The 7,988-nt window shown below is 37.6% G+C and overlaps 1 long non-coding RNA gene across 1 annotated transcript in view; it reads right to left on the minus strand.

The window, feature by feature from the left end:
- LOC143787575 (uncharacterized) overlaps positions 1 to 5,747 on the minus strand; it is a 41,802-nt gene extending 36,055 nt beyond the window's left edge. Inside the window, exon 1 of the long non-coding RNA XR_013218403.1 lies at positions 5,660 to 5,747. This is a non-coding gene — a long non-coding RNA (uncharacterized LOC143787575). The remainder of the gene's footprint in view (positions 1 to 5,659) is intronic.
- Positions 5,748 to 7,988: the final 2,241 nt, after the last annotated feature.

Consider the following 7,988-nt stretch of genomic DNA (forward strand, 5'->3'; position numbering starts at 1 on the left):
ACCCTTTTTTTTGGCCGGTCAAACTGTCATGATTCTCAATGGCGAGAGAACATAGCCCAGCATATATGAGAACTAGCTCTTGGAAGATGGAAACTATACTGACCATGAACTAAACCTGCCGCACAACTAGAAGTGGCCGGGTAGCATGCCTACGTTTTTTATCCCTAGATGCCCAGCGCCAGCCGGAGAACTACCTAATCCTAGCAGAGGAAAAGACAGTCCTGGCTCACCTCTAGAGAAATTTTCCCAAAAGGCAGACAGAGGCCCCCACATATATTGGCGGTGATTTTAGATGAAATGACAAACGTAGTATGAAAATAGGTTTAGCAAAATCGAGGTCCGCTTACTAGATAGCATGAAGACAGAAAGGGCACTTTCATGGTCAGCAGAAAACCCTATCAAAACACCATCCCGAAATTACTTTAAGACTCTAGCATTAACTCATAACACCAGAGTGGCAATTTCCGCTCACAAGAGCTTTCCAGACACAGTAACGAAACAGCAGCTGTGAACAGGAACAAAATGCAAAAACACACAAGGACAAAAGTCCAACTTAGCTAGGAGTTGTCTAGTAGCAGGAACAAGCACAGAAGGCTTCTGATTACATTGTTGACCGGCATGAAACTGACAGAGGAGCAAGGTTATATAGCGACTCCCACATCCTGATAGGAGCAGGTGAACAGAGGGGATGATGCACACAAGTACTATTCCACAAGTGGCCACCGGGGGAGCCCAGAATCCAATTTCACAACACTCAAGTCACAGGAATAGATGAGTTTAACTAGTAGTAGCTCAGCATCTGGGACATGGCATACAACAAGTGTATAAAAGAAGTTGAGGTTGAGTGTGGAGTGAAAATTGTAAGTGTATGTGAATGTAAGAATTGAAGTGAATTAGACCTGAATAAATGCTGATGATAAACTGAAGAAAAATATATAGATGTGTGGAGCGTGAATATGTGTCAAAAATTGTGTGGGGCTTCTTCTATTTTTGATAACCAGGGCAGGTAAAACTGACAGCTGCGGGCTGCAATCCTCAGCTGTCACCTTTGTTATGGCTGGCTATTAAAAATAGAAGGGTCCCAATGCTGTTTATAAAACATAATTACATAAATAATTTAAAAACATAGCGTGGGGTCCCCACCATTTTTGACAACCAGCCAAGCTAAAGCAGACAATTGGGGGTTGGTATTCTCAGGCTTCTAAAGGGCCATAGATATTACCCCCCAGTCTAAAAATAGCAGCCTGCAGAGCCCCAGAAAAGGCACATTTATTAGATGCTCCAATTCTGTCGCTTAGCCCGGCTTTTTCCACTTGCACTTGTGTAGTGGCAAGTGGTGTAATGATTGTGGGGTTGATGTTGGCTGCTTTATGGCCGCTGACATAAAGAACACAGTTTGGTAATAGAGAGGCGTCTATAGGATGCCCCCATTACTTACCCCATAGTTGGATTGTAGAAAAGACACAGCCAGATAAAATCCTTTATTTTTTAAGCTAGAAAAACCTTATTCACTTGCTCTGACTTTAGTTTGTGAGCACATTTTATGCAGATCTAGGTTACGTTCCCATGATGAGTTTTTGGTGAGTTTTTGATGCTGCACATTTTTTGCTGTGCAAAATAGGCAGCATTTTACAGTTCCAACAAAGTGGAAGAGATTTACATAAATCTCTTGCCAACTTTTTGTTTGCACTGCGTCAACTGACCTGCAGTGCATGTTTGAAATCCGCAACATCGCAATTTCTTTTACGGTACACTAAGGTTTTACGTGCGGATCAGACTTGCTTTAAATGTGGGAAATCCGCCGGTAAAAAAAAAATGTGATAAAAAAGCATTTAACAAATGCACCCTAAAACACAGTGAAAAACTAAAGTAACCTATTTTAGCTAATAGGTGCAGAAATGCTGCAGAAATACTCATCATTGAAATGGAATCTATACCCTAATAACATTCTCAGTATTGGCTCATAAATGCTAATACACAGTGACTTGTCAAAATATTCACCCTCCAAGGCTTTTTACCTATTTTTTTTACATTAAAACCTGTGTTTAAATAATTTTGTAATCCGATTTGTGTGTGATGCATCACTACTTAACAGTCTGATTTAGTGAAGTGAAGTGAGAAAAATATAAGCAAAAAATAAATTTATGGGATAAATTAAATAAAAATATTGGCATTGCATATTTCTTCACCCATTTTGCTATGAAGTCCGTAAAAAATTCTGGTGCAAGTAATTACCTTCATAAATCACATGCTTAGTAAAAGTAATTCCACCTGTATGCAATCTAAGTGTCACAACAAACCCGCTGAGAGAGGGCTGCTGACCAAAACTATCAGCCCAGGCAAGGAGGTGGCACAGAGACCAAAGGTTACCCTAAAAGAGCTACAGAGTTCTCAAGCAGAAACTGGAATATCTGTCCATACAATCACAATAAGCAGCACACTCCATAGAGGTGGCCTTTATGGAAGAGTGGAGAGAAAAAAGCCTTTTCTTACACACAAAAATTGTAAAGCTCATTTTGAATTTGCCAAAAGACATATGGGAGACTCCCCAAATGTATGGAGGAAGGTGCTTGTGGTCAGATGGGACCAAAATTAAACTTTTTGGCAACCAATGTAAACGCTATGTCTGGCTCCAAACCAATGCAGCTCATCACCCTAAGAACACCATCCCCACAGTGAAATATGGTGGTGACATACATGTTCACAAGAAAGTGATCATAAATGTGCACAAACAAGTGAGTGTAAATGTGAACAAACAAGTGAGTATACGTGTGAACAAACAAGTGAGCATACATGTGCACAAGAAAGTGAGCATAAATGTGCACAAACAAGTGAGCATAAATGTGTACAAACAAGTGAGTGTAAATGTGAACAAACAAGTAAGCATCCGTGTGAACAAGCAAGTGAGCATACATGTGCACAAGTAAGTGAGCATAAATGTGCACAAACAAGTGAGCATAAATGTGCACAAACAAGTGAGCATGAATCTACACAAGAAAGTGAGCGTATACGTGCACGAGCAAGTGAGCATACATCTACACAAGCAAGGGAGCATACATGTGCACAAGAAACTGAGCATACCATTGAAAATTGCAGACAGTTAAGCCCTAGGATTCAGCGGTGCAATCATATTCTCTCTTTTGGCTGGAGAGACACAGTAATCCATATACGCTATGTGACTTTGGTTTTGGACACTCAGATAATTACTCTCTCATCCAAATTTGTGCTTTAAGCAATTTAAAATTGCATTTCTGCAGTGATAGTAAATAATTTGTTTACAAGGCTGTACGTGGTCCTAAAGCAAATGTGACTATATTTTTCACTTAATTTGATTTTGTGAGAGATATGGAAGGGAACAGCTAATTTGAAGCCTGTCGTTTCTGTGTAACTTCTGCATTAATGAATGCAAATTATCTGGCTCCTTATTTTAGAAATAATCAGAAACATTTGTACTTGGTAAAAAGACAATGAGATATCTTTGTTTTACAGTTAACCTGCTCACTTCATCACCCCAGATATGAATTTAATGATTTCTTTTTCATCAAACTTCTCTTTTAGTTTATAAAAGTAATAAAAGATTTAATGATGTCAAAAATACTTTTCATTTGTGTTGCAGTATTGAAAATAGGATTAGCATTTCATTTATAGCAGGGGTGTCAAATTCATTTTCACAGAGGGCAATATCCACATTTATGGCTGCCTTCAAAGGGCTGCTTGTAATTGTAAGGGCTTATGCAGACATCCATGCAATACGGTAAAAGCAAGGACTGCAAACCACAGAACTGGCCAAGGGCTTAAAAGAGAGCTGTCCTTCGGCAGTATGGATATAAGAGAGCTGTCTCTGGATAGTAGCTCTCTAAGACAGCTTTCCCTGGGTAGTAGGGCTCTAAGAGAGCTGTCCCTGGTGAACTCCTGTGTCTGTTAGCTCCTTTGTCTTTAGTGGATATTCTAGATTCTGACCTTGACGCTCTTACTGACCATTCTCCTGCCTGATGATTTTGGCTCCTGGTACTGACCTGGCTACCTGGCCAGAGAAGGGATTAGCGTGGCACCTCCTCCAGCTGATTGTTTGATCTTTCACTATGGGAAGACCAGTCAATCACGTCTAGCAGCGCTTGGAGAAACTGGCCAGGGGCATCTCCAGACTAGTCTCATTTATGGCTATGGTGCCTGTACACTAAAGATACTTTATTTGAAACACCTGTGCGTTTCATGGATTATTATTATGATTATTATAAAAAATATACCTAACTGCAGTCCTTCAGCCAGGCTCTGGGCAGAATGAATCAGCAGACAAGATCCCTTTAAACTGTTTGTAAAATTTTGAAAATAGATTGACCACTTCTGTTAGTTTTCGCAACCAGTACCGAATGCTTTAACCTCCAGTTGACGACAGCTGCCATATTTTAGGTGACTAGGAATAATACTTCCTACTACTTCTCTTAGTTTATATTTTACAGAATAATATAATTTTTGTATAAAATATTGCACAAAAAGTGCACTTTCAGAAAATGAAACCACTATCCCTTATTTTGTTGGTCATTACTAGGATGATTCCAACTATGAAGAAGAAGGAAGCTCAACTGTAAATAACCCTATTACATGTAACAATTTACCACTGGGGCAAAAAAAATACCCAATTTTTCACTTTACATGACAATTGTGAGAAGTTAATATGTTAATATGGTAATTGTACACTGCATAAAACACTGTATAAAAAAATTAATTTTTATTTCAAATGCCAACAAGTGAGTTAAAAACATGACCGAGTTCCGCGCTCTACCCTTTATGTACTCTAAAATTGCTCTCTACCCTCAGACAGAAAGTGAATAAACTGCTATTATACACAATTATACACTAATGGAGATTGACCTTGATAGTTGACCACATGGCAACCATAGTCATTCTCCATTACCTAAGAACATACAGTATTGCAGTGTGGATTCATTATCCATTTTTCTATTTTATTTGTTCAGCTTTCCAATGCTCCTGTGGACTTCTTAACATCTACAATAGTTACCTTGATTGGAATCATTAGCTTTCATCCAACCACAAACCTATTAATACTTGAGTAGTCTTTTTTCATATACGTTATATCTTGATTCTTAAAGCACTTATTAGTTGTTCCAATGTTAACATTTATTATTTGTTAGACATGGATTATTAAAGTGGCTACTGCCACTCCTGTGGATCTCAAAGATCGTTCAAGTGGTCGGCGTCGCCCGTGAAAGACATGACTGCATCATCCTCATGTCCCACTATGGCTGAAACCTGTCATTGGCTGCATCAATCAAGGGACAGGAACACAATCACAGCATCCAAAAGAATCTGTCAGCAGGTTCTTTAGAGCTACATAATGTATAGAGATATATCAATAAATATTATTGTCCAAGATAATACTGTCTTGATATATAAAGTCAACACCATATTTAATAATAAAATATAATATTTTACTGAATTAACAACTAAAAACAATGCAAAATAAAAATTGATACCTCACAATGAAAGGGCACAGAGCACACTTCACATATAACCCAACATAAGTATATTCATGGTAACATAATGAGAATAGGCTGATATATCATTCATGATCATTTGATAGCTGTCATAGACATGCATTAAAGTGAAAGAGTTCAGCTAGTATTATGAACATAATTACCTGGATAGATATAGAAAGGAAGATTGCAGGGGATGTGTTATGGATTAGGTCCAGTGTCCCTTTACCCCGACGCGCGTTTCAGGCCACTTCTTCAGGAGTCGCCCTTGACCTAATACATCCAACCAATTATAAAAGTAATAATAACATTTTGTTTCAATTAAAAGTTAAAAGTCACTTATAAAAATGAAACTTGATACACATATAGCTGTCTTATGCATTTCGAATTTACATGAGTCTTTAATCATAGCCTGTTTTTTTTTCAATTTGTGTGTAGTACAAAATGCCAGTTTTGATGAATGGGAACCTAAAAGTCCATTTAATCAATAAGATTTTGAAAGGGAAAATATGTATATGTGAAGTATAAAAGTCCTTATGAAATAACAAAATACTTAGTTTGGCTGGTTCAAATAAAGCCTCAGGGTATGTGTACACAATGTCTTTTTCAGGCACATTCCACCTGGAACTCGCCTAAAAAGTACTTAAAAAATGCCAAAAAGAATGAACATTTGCACAGCAATATAAAGCGACTTGGTGTATAACGTCAATCGTTTAACTGCTTGAGAATTCAATAGCTGTGAAGCAGCTAAAAAGTGGTTTGGAAGTGGCTGTGAAGAGGTTGAAAGCCACCATTATCTTATATATGAAATAATAATTATAAAAAAAAACCCTCCAGCGACAAAAGTGACGCAAAACACATCAAAAGAAGAATTTGGAACACTGGTGTTGTTTTTTCCAGAAGCTTCTTCTCCTTCAAAATCTATTTGGCTATGTCAACGTCTAAAGGACGTCTGCACACACCCAAAGACGGACCATAGCCAGAAGACATGAACTCCTGCGTGTAAAAAGCATTGAGCCCCAATAATTATTTTCCTTTTATGAAAAACAAAAAATTATTATCTGTAATGAATGCTTTATGATGATGTATGAACAGAAAACTAAGCCAAGAAATTACTTTCACGCAGATTTGTTGATGATGTTATTTACTTAGAATGCATGAATCATATTACAGTCATTGTTTTTGATGGATTTTAGTAAATCTTAATGGTAGATGGCAGCAATAATTATTATTTTCTTTGCTTGTAAAAAAAAAATAACTCCCACACGAAGGATATATTTCTTGTAGATGTTTTACGTACTGGCAGGAGAGATGTTATGACTGTGATAACGCCTAACTCCGAGGCCATAAAATAAGATGCAAATGGCAAATACAAACTATTATATTTGTGTGACAAGCCATTAAAAGAAATCTGTTCATTGTCTGATCTTTCGCGTGTGCTAATTTGTATGCAGTCAAGTAGTGTACATGTCACCCAATAATACATATGACTTACAGAAAGAAGCAGTTCAGAACATTCTATAACAGTGACATTAGTAATAAAGAGATCACAATATGCTTTTAGCGTAATTCTTTGTATGGGCTTTGAATCGGAATCTGAAGTGGCAAAAGTTGGCGGCAATAAACAATTACCGAACGGCAGCCATGTACTGCAGTCTGTCTGTTTAAACAGGTTTCTAACCCTTTATCTACCAATGTCCTTTTTTTGGGACGCCTAATCTTTAGCTTCTAGCAACTAAGAATTTATAATTTTTATAATTCGGTCCAATTTTTTTGCGTTGCGTTTGTAAAATGGTTGTTTACAAAATAGGAAATCACGTCATTGTCATTTTTAATTGAATATTGGGACGCCCTTTTCTGAAAAATCCGTACTTGAAAAAATTTTGCAAATTATGTTTCTGATTCATTAGGATCCAAATCATTAAAAATCCATCATTAAAAAAAAAAAAAAAGAAAATTGCTAATTTGGCAAGTAATGGGTTAAAGAAGTGGTACCAAACTACATTTTATTTTCCCCCCTAAATCTCTGTTTAATGCCACAATCTAATTTTTTTTATACACTTTAATTAAAAATTCCTTATTCATCCCTAACTATTCAAGAGGGAAAGAGAGAGATTTTTTTCTCCAGAACTAAAGTTTGGGACTGAAAGTTTGGGTTGGGAACCAAAACCCTGACTTCCATGGGTCCGCTCATCCCTACTACTGACACTTTGTTTGAGAATCCCAGTGTGTGTTTGCATACTCAAACGAAGCCCCATCAGGGGCAAAGACTGCTCATTGATGCAGCCTCTACCACCTCCCTGAGATGAAGTTTCTTCAGTGACCTCCGTTTCAGAGTCTAAGCTAGTCCCTACTTTATTGAGCATGCATTGGTTGTCAATACCAACTTATGCTCGGTAGATTCTTGTCACTGTGCAACACTCACAGTGACAGTGCACTCTCTTGCCAGCTCAGACCAGAAGTAACGTTCTGGTAGGAGAGTGCACTGTCAGT

The sequence above is a fragment of the Ranitomeya variabilis genome, chromosome 8 (assembly GCF_051348905.1).
Source record: "Ranitomeya variabilis isolate aRanVar5 chromosome 8, aRanVar5.hap1, whole genome shotgun sequence".
Taxonomy (NCBI): Eukaryota; Metazoa; Chordata; class Amphibia; order Anura; family Dendrobatidae; genus Ranitomeya; species Ranitomeya variabilis.